This window comes from Aotus nancymaae, unplaced genomic scaffold (assembly GCF_030222135.1).
Source record: "Aotus nancymaae isolate 86718 unplaced genomic scaffold, 86718_ANA_hifiasm-v0.15.2.pri h1tg000065l, whole genome shotgun sequence".
Classification (NCBI taxonomy): domain Eukaryota; kingdom Metazoa; phylum Chordata; class Mammalia; order Primates; family Aotidae; genus Aotus; species Aotus nancymaae.
The window spans coordinates 6,325,862-6,341,714 of NW_026988480.1; positions in this window are offsets into that span (position 1 = coordinate 6,325,862).

Genomic DNA, 15,853 nt, shown 5'->3' on the forward strand with positions numbered 1-15,853 from the left:
AGGATACAGCCCTTGGGAGCTTCATATTCTCACATTAGGCCACCCTGAGCCTCCAAAAGTTCTGTAAGATTTTTAATTTTTTGATTGGCTTATATAATATACAGTGGCTTCTGTTTCAGATAAGAAAATGCTGGGGACCTTATTTCCAGGTGTTGGGATGTCACTTTTCCCTATGATATAGTTTGGATGTTTGATCCCTTCAATTCTCATGTTAAAATGTGATCTCCAATTTTGGAAGTGGGGTGTACTGAAGACAGTTTGAGTCATGGGGGTAGATCCCTGATGAATGGCTTGGTGCTGTCATCACAATAATGAGTGAGTTTTCACTGTATTAGTTTATGTGAGATCTGCTTATTTAAAAGGACCTGGAACCCCCTGTATTCATTCTCTCTCTCTCTCTCTCTCTCTCTCAATCTCTCTCTCTCTCTCTCTCTCTCTCTCTCTCTATTTTTTTAGACGGAGTTTCACTCTTGTTGCCCAGGCTGTAGTACAATGACACTATCTGGGCTTACTGAAACTTCAGCCTCCCTTGTTCAAGTGATCCTCCTGCCTCAGTCTCCTGAGTAGCTGAGATTACAGGTGTGCACCACCACTCCGGGCACAGTGGCTCATGCCTGTAATCTCAGCACTCACTTTAGGAGGCCAAGATGGGAGGATCACTTAGGTCAGGAGTTTGACACCAGCCTGACCAACATGGAGAAACACTGCTTCTACTAAAAATAGAAAATTAGCCCCATCTTTCTTGCTCCCTCTCCTGTCACATGACAATGGCTTCCTTCACCTTCTGCCATGATTGTAAGCTCCCTGAGGCCCTCATCAAAAGCAGATGCCATCACCACACTTCCCATACAGCTGAGCCAAAATAAATTTATTTTTAAAATAAATTACCCAGTCTCAAGTATTCCTTCATAGCAATGTAGACTAACAAACTCTACAACCTCAGTTTTCTGATGGGTCCAAAAAAGTCATTGATTTTCAGTTTGCTTGGATTTCTTGTTGCTGTGGGTCGATGTGATGACTGCCCAGCTCTTCACATGTCTGAGCTGAAACTGGAGTCCTTATAACAGTAGCAAAAATAAACACTCTACTTAATGTTATTCCATTTTGTATTCAGCACAATCAAGGAAATTAAATTCTTAAACAAGGAGCCTGACCATGTTCCCATTGGAAAGAGTGTTATCTAGTAATCTCACTCTACATATGTGACTAAATCACATGGAGACAACGTAGGTGGACCCGTGCTGCGCAAGGAAGTAGTAAGCTTCAGACGAGCTGGATTTACAAGGACTTCTGAATGAAGACTACAACCCGTGTCCTGCTTTCAAGTTGTTGTATTTTCCACAAATCAATTACTATTTAAATAATGATCTGCACATAAAATCATGTTTATTTTAGCCCTCTCAAGATAGATAATTTAAAGGTAAAATACGAAATATCAGCCTCTGTAATTTAGAGAGTACTTTATATGGCAATTAAATGCTGAGCATGGTTAGATGATTTTGAGAATACACTCTACCATCCTGGTGGCTTATGAGAGAATGATGCATAAATACAAGAGAATATAAAGAGCTAAGAGAGTCATAGAAGTGCTAAGTGCAGACTCATTATGAAACATTAGCTTACAGGCCCGATACTGAAATATTGGGATTATGATAGGAGAGAGTGCCCAGTACAGGCACGATTATTTTAGAGGAATCCTGCAAAGAGCCCACTCTGTCCTGGAGCCCACATGGGTGGAAGTTTTCTGAAAGGTTTCAAATAAAAGTAAAGTAAGCTATCTATCAATTGCCATTAAGTAACAAAATGTCTTTATATTGTTCCAAAAGTATATCATTAGAGCTGAAATTTAGTAGGTGACCTGTAATATTGGTGTTTCTAGTCAGTTATCCTGGCCAACCCCTAGTCTGCTTTCCTAACATGTAACATTAGCGCAGGCCATCATTGATCTGGTCTGTGAAGCCTCCCAGAAGAGTCTGCAAGGTGAACAGCAGCCAAAAATCAGTACTGTGGAAAAACGTGAGCTTCTACTCCACATGCCTCCTTTCCTGTTTCCTGCAGGGCTTAGAGATGGCTACTCAAGGTCGTGGTTACCCTCAAGCACAGAGTCTGAAGGCTACTCCTGACTACAATTCAGGTAGTGTCCAACAGGGAAAAGTGAGAGACTAATTTCTTGTCAATAACAACAATCTTTTTAATACCACATTTTAACACCAAAATACCGATCAATACCATATTGGTCTTACTCACTGGCTAGGAATGTTCAGCTAGCTAAAGGGGGGTCCGCAGTGAATATTCAGAACAGTTTCCGGAAAATGTTTATTAGATTAGCATTCAAATTATAAAACATTATAAGTATTTGGAAGAGAAAATTTCAAGTTGTGTGTGTGTGTCTGTGTGTGTGTGTGTGTGTGTGTGTTGGAATTGAAGGAACATTAGAAAATACTAACTTAGTAATTGAGCTTCTTAAGTTATTTTCACTGAAAAAGGAAATCTCAGCCTTATAATTTTCAGCAGATCTCACCCATAATTTAAATTTTTTTCTACTTTTCTTCTTTTTTTAATGAATGCCAGCCAAATCTATAGCACCCAAGCAAATCCCCACTGGTAATGTTCTTTTTTTTTTCTTTTTTGAGATGGAGTCTCACTCTGTTGCCCAGGTTGGAGTACAGTGGCCCAATCTCGCCTCACTGCAACCTCCGCCTCTAAGGTTCAAGTGATTTTCTTGCTTCAGCCTCCCAAGTAGCTGGAACTACAAACACAGGCCACCACAACCAGCTAATTTTTGTATTTTTAGTAGAGACAGGGTTTTACCATGTTGGCCAGGCTGGTCTTGAACTTCTGATCTCAAGTGATTTGTCCACCACCTACCTTGGCCTTTCAAAGTGGTGGAATTATAGGCATGAGCCACAATGGCTGGCTGGTAATGTTCTTGAAGGAAATATATACGGTGAATACTTGCCATGCATGACCTAAATAGCTACTATATGCCTATTATTCCCAGATTTTTAATGTGTCCCTGGTCCAGAGAAAGGCCTACTTAAGCCATGTTATAGCTTATATCAAGGCCCAGTCTCATAAATACTTCTTTATCTCAGAAATACTTTCATGGCTCTGATTCTTCAATGAAATACATCATGCAACATTCAACCATTGTTAACATCACTTTTTTCTTTTTTAAAAAAAATAAGCAATGATGTTTACAATTATCCATTTTCAGTGTATCTATTGCTCGATGAATAAATTTCTGAAAGGCTGTAAAAGCTTGAAACTGTAATTTCTAAGGCTTTAGAACTTTCTTCGTTGCAAAGAACCAAATCTTGTTTATTTTTTGTTCACACTAGATATTATAACACAGTCACATGAAATAAAGCAAAATGAGATGAGAAACAACATTTATCTAGTGCTAGCTACTATCATTTTATCATTTATCATTCAGCATAACTCTAGCAGATAGGCTGTGCTATTTCTTATTTCAAAATGAGGAGGCAATTTAAAGTAGATTGAGCACATTGAAGTCACATGGTAAGAGCAGAGGACTTTGGATTTACATGAGGATCTGTTAGCCTTAGAGCAGGGGTATTCAACTTTTGCCTTCCCTGGGCCTCATTGTAAGAAGAAGAATTGTCTTGGGCCACATGTAAAATACACTAATGATAGCTAATGAACTTTGAAAAAATCGCAAAAAAATCTCATAATGTTTTAAGAAGTTTATGAATCTGCGTTGGGCCGCATTCAAAGCTGTCTTGGGCCACATGCAGCCCGCAGGTCATAGGTCGGACAAGCTTGCCTTAGAGCAACATTATATTCCATTAAAATCTTAAAGCGTTTATTATAACTACCAGGAAAAAAGGAGGGGAACAAATACTTCTAATTAATCATAATTTCATAAATAAAACACTTATTGCCCTAACAAGACCTGCTCATGATGACTGGACACTTCAGAGGCAAAGGAAGCAAGCCTTGGTGTGGCCTTGTACCCTTCTAGAGTAAGCCTTTATACCCTCTTTTGCTGGAAAACTTCCACTCAAGCTTAACATCTCACTGAAGTATTACGTTTCCGCTGAAGACAGGCAGGTGATGGCTCTTTCCTCTGTGTTCTCAGGATTAGACTGCTTGTAGAATATTTCTGTACCCCCAACACCTAGCTCAGATACTAGAACACAAAAGAAGTGATAAGTATTTGAAAGAAGAAAAAAAGTCAGATGCTGATGACTGTAGTCCTTGACAACACTATCCATATGCCATGACATCCATTTGTCAACAATTTATTTTCCTATTATTTTCTTCTTTAAATTCCCCACGTGTTAATTGGAAACACTTCATTAAGTTTATTAAGTGCTTAATAAACAAGCAATTACTAAATAGACATTTAATGGCCTGTTCTACTATTGCCTGTAACATAAAGGCATGGTGAGAGGTACAAATAAAACCCCAACATTTACAGATCATCACACATATTTGAGAGTATTTTATAATATAGGCATTACTCGTTAAGCAGTTGTGCACGTTGCTAATTGACTCGGGGGTGATGGATGAAAGATAAGTATAAATAACCCTTTCTTGAAGTAAACTAACATTAGCAAGGAAGACACACAGCACTGCATTGACTAATTTGACCAAGAAACTATCTTCCTTTGTTCATTCATATATGAGTTTGCTAATCTGCCCAAACTAAGCTCATGTCTAGAAAATAGTGCTTCGTAGTTGCAAGTGAACCTAAGAGGGGCCTTTTTACCATAATTGCCTTATTTTTCTTCACAGTTGAGTGTCTTTTCTTCTACTCAGGTCACCAATTAATCCTGACAGAAGCTCCCAACCCTTTGTAATCCAGCGCTGTCATCCTTGGGACGTGGATTACCTTTCTAGCTGCAAATTGGATCATGGTGGCTAACCACACAGTGTTGTTCTCCAAGCCCTGAAGGTATCCTCTGAACAGCCAGCATGCCAGCCCGAGTCACGCTTGCCTTCTTCCCCTACCTCTCAATAGGGTATTGCACAGAGATTGGACTGGAAGTCAGAAAGATGTGGGCTGAAGCCCCGGCTTCCCTAGCTGGGGAATGGTGCTTTTCTCTCAGTCTCTCTTGTCCTCAGTTTCTCTTTATAAAATTGATGGACAGTGGGACCATATAATAATCTCAAGTACTTAAAAAAGTGTTCACTTCTTCTAAGCTCCTAGTAATTGTTTTTATTTCTCCTTCAACATTTTTATTTTTATAAAAATAACACATGGAATTTAAAATGGAAACAAAACTAATAAAGCAAAAAGCCTTTTCCCATTCCATTTTTCCAATGCCAAGGACAGACTCTGATCAATCTTCAGGAAATCTCAAATTAGACTGTAACTTGGATAGTAAACAATAAAGAAGCCTAAAAGAAATAGAAAAGTAAAAATATAGAGTATGGTGGGAATTTCAGAAATGCATATGGAATGTAATTTAACTCAAAATATACTCCACTACTCAAGCAGATAATATATATTTCATCATAGAAATGTAACATAGAATATTGTTCTAATCCAAAACTACCCTGAGAAAATGGAAGGAGATGGTGTATTCAATGGTGTGTGTGTATTCAATGATATCCTCATTTTGCATAGCAACAAGTCAACAGACAATTTGTAAAACTAAAAAAACAGGGCTGGGTGCAGTGGCTCATGCCTATAATCCCAGCACTTTGGGAGGTTGAGGTAGGTGGATCACCTGAGGTCAGGAGTTCAAGATCAGCCTGACCAACATGGCAAAACCCTGTCTCTACTGAAAATACAAAAATTAGTCAGGCGTGGTGGTGGGTGCCAGTAATTCCAGCTACTAGGAAGGCTGAGACAGGAGAATCGCTTGAACTCAGGAGGCAAAGGTTGCAGTGGTCTGAGATCATGCCATTGCACTCCAGCCTGAGGGACAAGACTCTGGCTCAAAAAAAAAAAAAAAAAAAAGATAAATGAGAAATTATGACATAAGCCAATTGTTTTGGAAATACAGGTGGACATCATATCCAGAAGAAAAAAGATCAAAGTGTTTGTCCCTAGCAAACTAATGTAACCACAAATAAAAATGTAAAAGTACCTAGCTTTTCAAAGCTCTGTTTATCACATTAGAGCAGCTGTCCCTAACTTCTCTCTTCTTTTCTCTCAAAGTCTTTATGTTTTGGTCTTTGCCGAGTTGTTTAATTCTTTGCTGATGCTTTCTAGCTTTTTGTTTTTGTTGTTTTTTTCGCAGTGTACAGTCATTCCTCTGTACCTGTGGTTGACTGATTGGTTCCAGGACCCTTCTTGGACATCAACCTATGAGCATGCTCAAGTCCCTGACAAAAAATGGTGTAAAATTTGCATATAACCTATTTATATATTCCTGCATACTTTAAATCATCTCTAGATTATTTAGAATACCTAATACAATGTAAATAGTTGCTATATTATACTGGTTTCTTATTTGTATTGTTTTTATTGTATTGCTATTATTATTATTTAATATTTTCATCTGTGGTTGGTTGCTTGTTGGAGCATTTTCAGTTCAGCTGCTTTAAAATCTGTGTTAGACAACGTTAACATTTGGGTCTTGTTAAAGTTGGTATATATTAATTATCATTTTTTTTCATTCAGCTTGAGATATTCAAATTTCCTTTTTGTGTAAGGACCCAAGTCATATAAGATGATGGGCCCAACCCGCTCCAGTATTACCATATGGTCACATTCTGAGGTTCTGAGGCTCAAGACTTCAACACAGAAATCTGGAAGGGGGAACATGATTCAATTCATAACAGTAGTATAAACGGATACCCACTTTAGTATAATTTTTAGACTTTATAGGAAACATTTTTATTATTTCTCAGTTATTTTTGGCTTAATGAATGAAGTTTCTTCTGAATGTGGCAGTGAACCACCTGGCTGCTAAACCACAGATGGAGATTTGCAGGGAGAAGCTGCAGCTATGGTCTCAATTTTGCTAAGAATTGTACCAAGAATAAAAAGCAATGAAGAGTTTGTGATAAAAGAGTAAATAGTGTAAAGATGTTCAAACACTTCTATTCTAAGTAATAAATCTGTATTGAAATGAATCTTTATAGTTCCTTAATTTCATTAATGATGAAACAAATGAAGGAAATTACCCATATGTTGAGTTCATACAATTTTTTTAAAAATATATATTTTGTTTTATTTGAAAACTTACTTGCTTGTATTTATTGATTTTTAAAGACAAAGTCTCACTATGTTGCCCAGGCTGGTCTTGAATTCCTGGGATGTAGTGATCCTTCTACCTCAATCTCCCTGGTATCTGGGACTACGAGCGTGTGCCCTCAAAGACACACAATGTTATCTACCAATTCTTCTCTATCTCATCTTCCTGATAGAATACAAGCTTGAAGGCCAAAAGTGCAATGGTCCTCAGCTCATATTAAATTGATAAATAGAACCTGAAGTAGCAGTCATAGACTTAGCTATTGGAAAAAACAAAAACAAAAAACAGAAACAGCAGCAGCACATGTGTATGTGCTATATTTATTCACTGTGCATTTTTAAAGGTAGAATTTTCTAATTAGTTGAAAAATTTCAGACTGTATCAGCAATACAAATGTGTTTAGAATTCAAATTATGGCATTGTTATTATAATTGGACCTCAGGAATGTAAACGGAACTGTATTTGGGAGAGGTGCATATCACTGCTGACCCTCTTGGACTATTACATTCTATTAGACTAGAAAATGTACAAGTGACACTAAGCCTGTGGCAGAGAAAATGGAAGATTTGTTGAGCGCTGTGACCCTACTCAATTTTTCACAATTTTTCTAACAGCTCTCACATATTTTTAAAATTTAAAGTCCAATTTTCACCACCAGATAATTTTGATTGGCACTAGCATTACAATGTGTGTTTTCTCAATGATATCTAATAGTTCTTACTCATTACTTGTCACTGGCATGAAGGGCAGGCAGCTTAGTTAAACTGTTTGGAGGCCTTACAGAATCCATCTTTTATTTTTGTATGGAGGGGGAAAAAATCCTGGCTTGAAAATATGCCTTAATTTAAAGACAAATTATGTGTTATAAATGGTTCTCATAAACACGATCCTCCTGAATTGTTCTGATGCAAGAGGAGTAAATAAACGAACCACATAAAATCCCCACCGTAATCATTTTATTTTATGAGAAATATCATTCATATTCCTCTATTTTCTTATATCCCAAATAATTTCCATCTTGAAAAATAACTAGAAGTCATAAAGTCATTTACTGTTGTATTATTTTAATTAGACAATCATTCTACAACTCTTGTATTTCCCAAATTCAATATCCCTTATTTTTTGTATTTTAAGTTATTTAAACTTCATAGCCATACAAACAGTTGTAACAGATAAGCAGATGTGATGGTATGTTGAATACATTACCATACAGTATTTCTTTATGTAGAATTATACAAGGCAAATTCTCAGGTGCAGTGACCAAATAATAAAATAAGATACAAGTACTCTGGAAGACACCAAGTTTGAACAGAGGATTGTAAGCAACAAAAGGAAGAAATGTAGGAGAGTATTTACTGTATGTACAGGGAACAGAGCTGCAAAGCAAGTATAGCTTCTGGGAACAAGCTTATAGCTGGAACTCAGATGAAAGGGAAGGGAGAAAGCCAGGTTGCAGAAGGAACTCAATGACTGATGCCATAGTTTTTCTTTCCCCAGGAGCATAAACAAGCAGCTGTGAGGATCTGGGGATAATAATGTCACTATAAATTTCAGAGGAGATTTGTAATTGGGTATGTATTTAGGGTAGGGTAACTAAAATAGACAAAAAATGAGGGCTAGAATTTAGGATGAAGGAAAAACTTAAAAGAATAGGACTAAGGGAAGAATAAGAGGTTTCAGCAAGAGATAAAGAATGGAGGTCACCCACTGAACAATTGGGTCACCTAAAAAACCTCCATCTAGAGCATCCATAATGTTGACCTGAAAGAAAAATCTAAGGCAAAATTAGTATAAGGATTTGAGGATTGCAACCTAAGAAACACATATCCAAACTACCTCAGAGAAGTGCTTTCAATTAGGGAGGTTACTAGCAGATTTTTCAGGACAAAATGAAGAGATACAGCAAGGTGTTGTCAGTGTGTTTATATAGAAATACCATTGGTCGACAGAAAGAAGCTAACATGATTGGCTAAAGGCTACAGCACTTCTTGGAATAGTCATTATCAGTTTGTGATGAACCCAGCTCGTGGAATTCCTTATATAAGTCAAAAGGTTCAGGAATTTCAGAGTAACTGTGGCATCATGACCACCCTCTTTGGCCATTGTAATTTAGTTAACCTCATTTGTTGGGTTTTGTTTCCAGTAAGTATTGTCAGTGAGAACCAACCATTTTGTTTGATCCAAACATACAGAATAGCTTATTTTTCCACATAGCCTTAACTCTGTTAGGTTAGATAATCCTGGAGACAATTAGTACACTGCTCTTCAAACCTTCCTCTAGTTGTCTGTATGTCCTGCCTTAGGCAGAAATAATGGTGGTCAAAATGGTAGCTAATTTGGGTGGGAAAATAAAACCTTCTTCATGTCTAAAACCCTCCACCCACATTAGAGTTCAACCGTAAAGGCAGAAGGAACAAAAGGGACTCAACAATGAAAAATAAATAACCTGTCTGAGAAAAGTTGAGCCCTTTACTTTCCTCCCACAGAGAGGTGGCCATGGATGCATCTTTTCAGTAAGTCAAAAGAACCTGTTCCTGTGGTTACTTGAATAACAAAGACCCAGGCGGGAATCATTGAGTTGTAGACACAAACACTCTCAAACTAGCCAGACAATTGCAGGAGGCCTGAGGGAGGAAGAATAAGAGATTATCTCTGGAACTTAAGGAGAAGATCTCTTGAGAAGCAGATGCCAGTCACTAGAAGGGAACCACCTCAGGCTGAAAGGATAGATAACAGTCTCCATCGTCTCTGGTGCCACATGGTCAATCATTGTTGTTTCTCTCTAGGAGTCTGTTTTATTATTTTTTCTTAGAAGCATGGCCTTCTCAGCTCACCTTTCACTTGTCTCAGATATGGCTACCCAGATCAAATTTTACATGAATGAGCATTTCACTCAGCAACCCCAAAAAGAATAAGGAGGGGCTCTGGGACTCACATCCACTTCATAGAAGAAGGGATTTGAGTGTTCCAACCTGGATGAAGTGCCTTTTCTAATCAGCTGTGTTTAGGATTTTTTAAATTATTATAAACAGGACTCTAAGGGTTCATGAATAGGGTGGTGACTATACAAATTCCAAGAGCAAGACTGTCTCATATGAAACTGCATTTCTTAGCAAGAACCATTTCTCCAGCAAAGAGCAAACATTCAGTAAATTGTTTCTGAATCTATTAATAACTGGTAAGAAAAGGCAAGGGAAATCAATATCCTCACTGCATGCCTTCAGACATAGTTTGTTTCCTATCAGATATGGGTATTCCAACAGAAACTGGAAAAAATAAAATACAATGCATTCACTGGACAGAAATATTGTGGATGGGAGGCAAGTGTTGGGACAGTCATGAATAAAATGATTCTTGAGGTCCCCATCAATCAAAACACTTATGACATCCAGAAGCTTGAATATTTAAGGCCAAATATGAATCTTTACCTATCTCCTTTTATTCTTCTCTCTTTTCTCCTGAACTAATTCCAATATATGCATTTACTTTTAAAATTTCATAAAGGCGATCTAATTGGGAATTTAGGTCCCACTCCTGGTGAACACCAGAGGATACAGATGATTAAGGAAAATCCCACCAAACAAAAAGGGCAAGAAGATACATGAATGAGTAACAAGCTTAGGAGCAACCCATCAGTCCTATTCTTTACTTTACCCCCAACCCAGAATTTAGGGATGAAGCTTCATGGGGCTCTCCTGGCTGAGGAAGAGAGGTCTGTTCCATTCCCAAGAAGTGCAGAGCTGCATATTGGCTTTGGGATGACACTGATCAGGTATAAAATTTATCACTTGTCACTTATCCATGTGTGATCTTCTACACACATTGTTTAGTTCTCTAAGACTTTGCTTTGGAAAGCCAACATAGAACAGAAAAAAAGAAATGCCATCTTTTAAGCTATCTATTTAACCATATTGTATTCCTATGTTTCTAAGGCTGGGGTATTGGGAGAGTCGGTGAAAGAGCAATATGTCAACATTAACTTGTCTCCAAGCAGGAACGACTTTCAATACCAATGATCACAGCCTCCAACTTTTAATGCATCTTAAATGAATGTTTCAACAATACTATGATTTGGTAATAAAGTCATACTCAAAGTAACACTTGTTTGGCTGAATTTCCAGAGACTGGAGAGAAGGTTAGGATCCAGGTGGCTGCTATGAGAAGAACATTATAACTTATTCATCTAATGCTTTGTTGCTGTCAGTATGATATAGCCCTTCAGCTCATGGTTTAAAAAAGCAAAGGGAAAATCTGCAAAGCAGATACCAGACAAGCCTTTGAAAATACACTTGTTAATAAAATCACAGCAAAGTTGAAAAATTCATCCATCATTCCTAGTACTTTTGAAATCCTCACAGGAGACACCTGTCACCACAGCCAGCCTCTCTATGACAAATGATGTCTCATGAGGCTTCTTGAATTCAGTCTACTACCTATGTGACACTAACAAGAGAAATACTGTATTCATTCAGATTCATTGATGTGACAGAGGACATAAACGTATTAAAAGAAAGGACAAGTTTATTGAGCACATGTTATTTACCAAGCTCTATGCTAAGAGCTACTTTACTTAACCTGTTAAGAAGGCTAAGTCTTTCTATGACAATGATGTCTCTCATGAGGCTTCTTGAATTCAGGCTACTACTTATGTGACACTAATGAGAAATACTGTGTGAATTCAGATCCATTGATGTGACAGAGGACATAATGTATTAAAAGAATGGACACGTTTATTGAGCACATGCTACTTACCAAGCCTGTTAGGAAGGCTTTACTTAGCCTGTTGGAACTTCAGGCTGTCAGGAACTCCCTAACAGGCTAAGTAAAGTAACTCTTAGCATAGAGCTTGATAAGTAGCATGTGCTCAATAAACAAATGTCAGGTGAGTAGAAACAAAAATGAACTGATATGTCTTACTCTGGTTCTACTAAATCAGCAGTTGCCAAACTTTCTGGCACCAGGGACCAGTTTCTTGGAAGATGCTTCTTCCATGGACAGGGTGGGGGGATGGTTATGGGGTGAAACTGTTCCACCTCATATCATCAGGCATTAGATTCTCATAAGGCTCAGGCAACCTAGATCACTCACATGGACAGTTCACGAGAGGGTTCGTGCTCCTATGAGAATCTAATGCTGCCACTGATCTGAGAGGACGTAGAGCTCAGGCAATAATGCTCACTCACCAGCCACTCACCTGTGTAGCCTAGTTCTTAACCAGTACTGGTCTGTGGCCCAGGGATTGGGGACAACTGTACTAAAGCATTTGGAACCAAGAATTCACAGCATTTAAATAAAGTGTTAGAAGTAACAGATGGGCCCTGCATGGTGGCTAACGCCTGTAATCCCAGTACTTGGGGAGACTGAGGCAGGCGAGTCACAAGGTTGAGAGATCGAGACCATCCTGGACAACATGGTGAAACTCTATCTCTACTAAAAATACAAAAATAATCTGGGAGTGGTGGCACACACCTGTAGTCCCAGCGATTTGGGAGGCTGGGGCAGGAGAATGGCTTGAACCTGGGAGGCAGAGGTTGCAGTGAACAGAGATTACACCACTACACTCCAGCCTGGTGACAGAATTAGACTCTGTCTCAAAAAAAAAAAGAAAAGAAAAGAAACAGATGAATTAGTGAATTAGTTTCCATGTTTTCATTTCCCAAGCCCAATAAAGGAGCAAATGATATACATATGTAGGATATGACACCAGTTAGGAAAGCTTTAGTTACAAGTAACAGAATACCTGACCAAAAATGGCATTACTGCTCTCCTATAGCAAGACATTTATGAGAAAGTAGCTGCTGCTGTTCGACTGTCTGTGCTCTGGGCTGGCATTTGGGTGATATGGAGCATTTATGATTACCAAGTTTTTCTATAACTCTGGGCTTCATGCCCACAATCACATTCAAAGACAGGAGACTAGGAAGAGTGCAGGACAGAAGTGTTCCTTCTTGGGCTACTCTTTTCTTTGCAAGAAACAATCTTTGAAGAAGCTCCACGTTACCCCAGGAGCCCCCCTTGTCAATCATTTGCTTCACGTCTCCTCACCAGTTGCAGGGAGGTTGGTGTCTGGCTTTGCTCACCTCCACGGAGAAAGACAGCCAAGGGAGAAAGAGGGTGACGGCAGCTGGTGGTAGACACTGTGGCAACAACATGTGTCCAAGACTTGTTAACGCAAATTACAGAAAATTATATTTCACCTCCATATAGGCAGATTTTAGGCCTCGTAAGGAATTACACTGCTTGTGAAGACGATAAACTTCATCATTGGTATTCACAGATGCTCCCTACTATGTGGCAGACTCTAAATTATGCACAGTGAATACAAAATTTTAAAGATCGGCTGGGCGCGGTGGCTCAAGCCTGTAATCCCAGCACTTTGGGAGGCCGAGGCGGGTGGATCACGAGGTCAAGAGATCGAGACCATCCTGGTCAACATGGTGAAACCCCGTCTCTACTAAAAATACAAAAAATTAGCTGGCCATGGTGGCGCGTGCCTGTAATCCCAGCTACTCAGGAGGCTGAGGCAGGAGAATTGCCTGAACCCAGGAGGCGGAGGTTGCGGTGAGCGGAGATCGCGCCATTGCACTCCAGCCTGGGTAACAAGAGCGAAACTCCGTCTCAAATAAAAAAAAAAAGTATCAATGTGTGTGCTGGAGTAGCATTTACAGTCTAGTGAAATACTCTTAGAGACCAATGGCTTTTGTAGTTAGCCAACAAGGGACTCAATCATGGTGCCTACCTTGGCTACCCAACCAGGACGCTCCATAAGGGAGAGACTTTGGAAGATTTTATTCACAGGAGCCCTGAGTCCTCGTCTCATACACATACAAGAGGAGCTTTACTCTTCTCTTTCTTGCACAACCAGCGTGACTCAGACATAGGTTACTGCCCTAATTTAACCCTTACCCTCGCCCATCTGAGCTACTAACAGCTTATAAACACTTCTGTCTCTCCTCAAATCTTAGTCTCTCCTCCATGCTTGGGCTGAAATGACATTTCTAAGGTGCAGAAATGTAGGCTGCAGTTAACCAATAGATATTAACTGATCGTTCAGCTCTGACTTGACTTTTGCTTGGGTGTAAGCCTTAAGAAAGCCATTGTGTAGGCTTGGATGGGATGGAGAGATGGTTCATGGAGGATGAAGAAGGACAGAAAGAAATTTTAATTGTTTGAAGAGGAGTCTAAAATGGGAAAAATATCACCTTTAATCAAGCATATGTGATTTACATAAATAAATTTTAAAGTTTAAATAGAGAGAAATATAAAAAGATTTTTTCTACTGTAGGTGACCTACAGTAGACAAAACAATTATTTTATAAAAATATGCTCATTTGTCCCAGTAGTTTGCATTGAAGAGATGTGGTATTAATACCAGAGACAAGCACATATTGAAGAAGCAATTCAGAGACTAAAGAATCATAGGAAGAACACAGCAAGTGTGATGGTTAATTTTTTCTGTTAACCTGACTGGGTTAAGGGATGCAAAAGTAGCTGGTAAACATTTCTGGGCCTGCAGAGATTTTTTTCAGAAGAACTGAGCATTTGAAGCAGTAGACTGAGTAAAGAAGATCCACCCTCCTCAATGTGGGCAGGTATCATCCAGTATGTTCAGGGCCCAAATAGATAAGGCAGAGAGAAAACAAATTTATCCTCACCTCTGAAGCTGGCACATCCATCCTCTGACTTCAGATTCAGGGGTTTATGCCAGTGGCCCCTGGGTTCTTAAAAGTGTGGTCCAGGACCGAATTACCACTAGCCTTCTTGGTTCTCCAGGTTGCAGAGTGCATATCATCGGACTTCTGAGCTACTGTACTAGTGTGAGCCATGCGTATAATAAATCCCTTTATCTGTCTCTCTCTTTCTATCAGCCTTTCTTCTATCTATCTATCTGGCGAGCTCTGACTAATACAATATGTATACCAAATCTAGACCTAGGAAGTGAAAGTCCATGTGCACTAGATTAGTGGGGAAGCAAATAATACCAGTGGCCATAAAAGCCTCCCTGAGAGAAGCAAAGGACATTCGCAGAGAGAATAATATTTCAGCTTCCCCATATGCTGCATTCAGTGATTTATGATGGTTGCATCTACCTATTGATTTAATTTCTACTCATGGAAATTTGTGGTAAGAGTTCTGTTAAGAAACTTGGCAGATGTACTTTTTCCATGTTTCAACTTTCCCCAAAGTGATTGAGAAGAATTTGCCAACAATGACAATCTTCAATAAAACTTTTGCGTAAGAAACTTATACCTAAGTGCAGCTGCAGAGAACACAACCCTGTGCAAAATTATTTAATCACTTCCTCCAGCATGCAAGACATGCCCAAATGCTTTTTTTGATTATTTGTGATATTAATAACAATTCATAGGTTTTGTAGAATATTTGAGAAAAGACAGTAAAGTCTAAAGAGTGAATAGCTCAACAATCTAAGCTGTCGTTGTATATTCTTGCTTTTTATTTTGCTATAAGACATGAATATTTCCAATGTCACAGTCCTTTTAATGGCTGCAAAACTTTCTCAGTATGGATTTACAACAGATTAATTAGCCATTCCATAACTTTATTTTGTTTTATTTTTGAGGCAGGATCTTGTTCTTTCACCCAGGCTGGTGTGCAATGGCACAATCACAGCTCATTGCAGTCTCAAACTCCCAGGCTCAACTGACCCTCCCATCTCA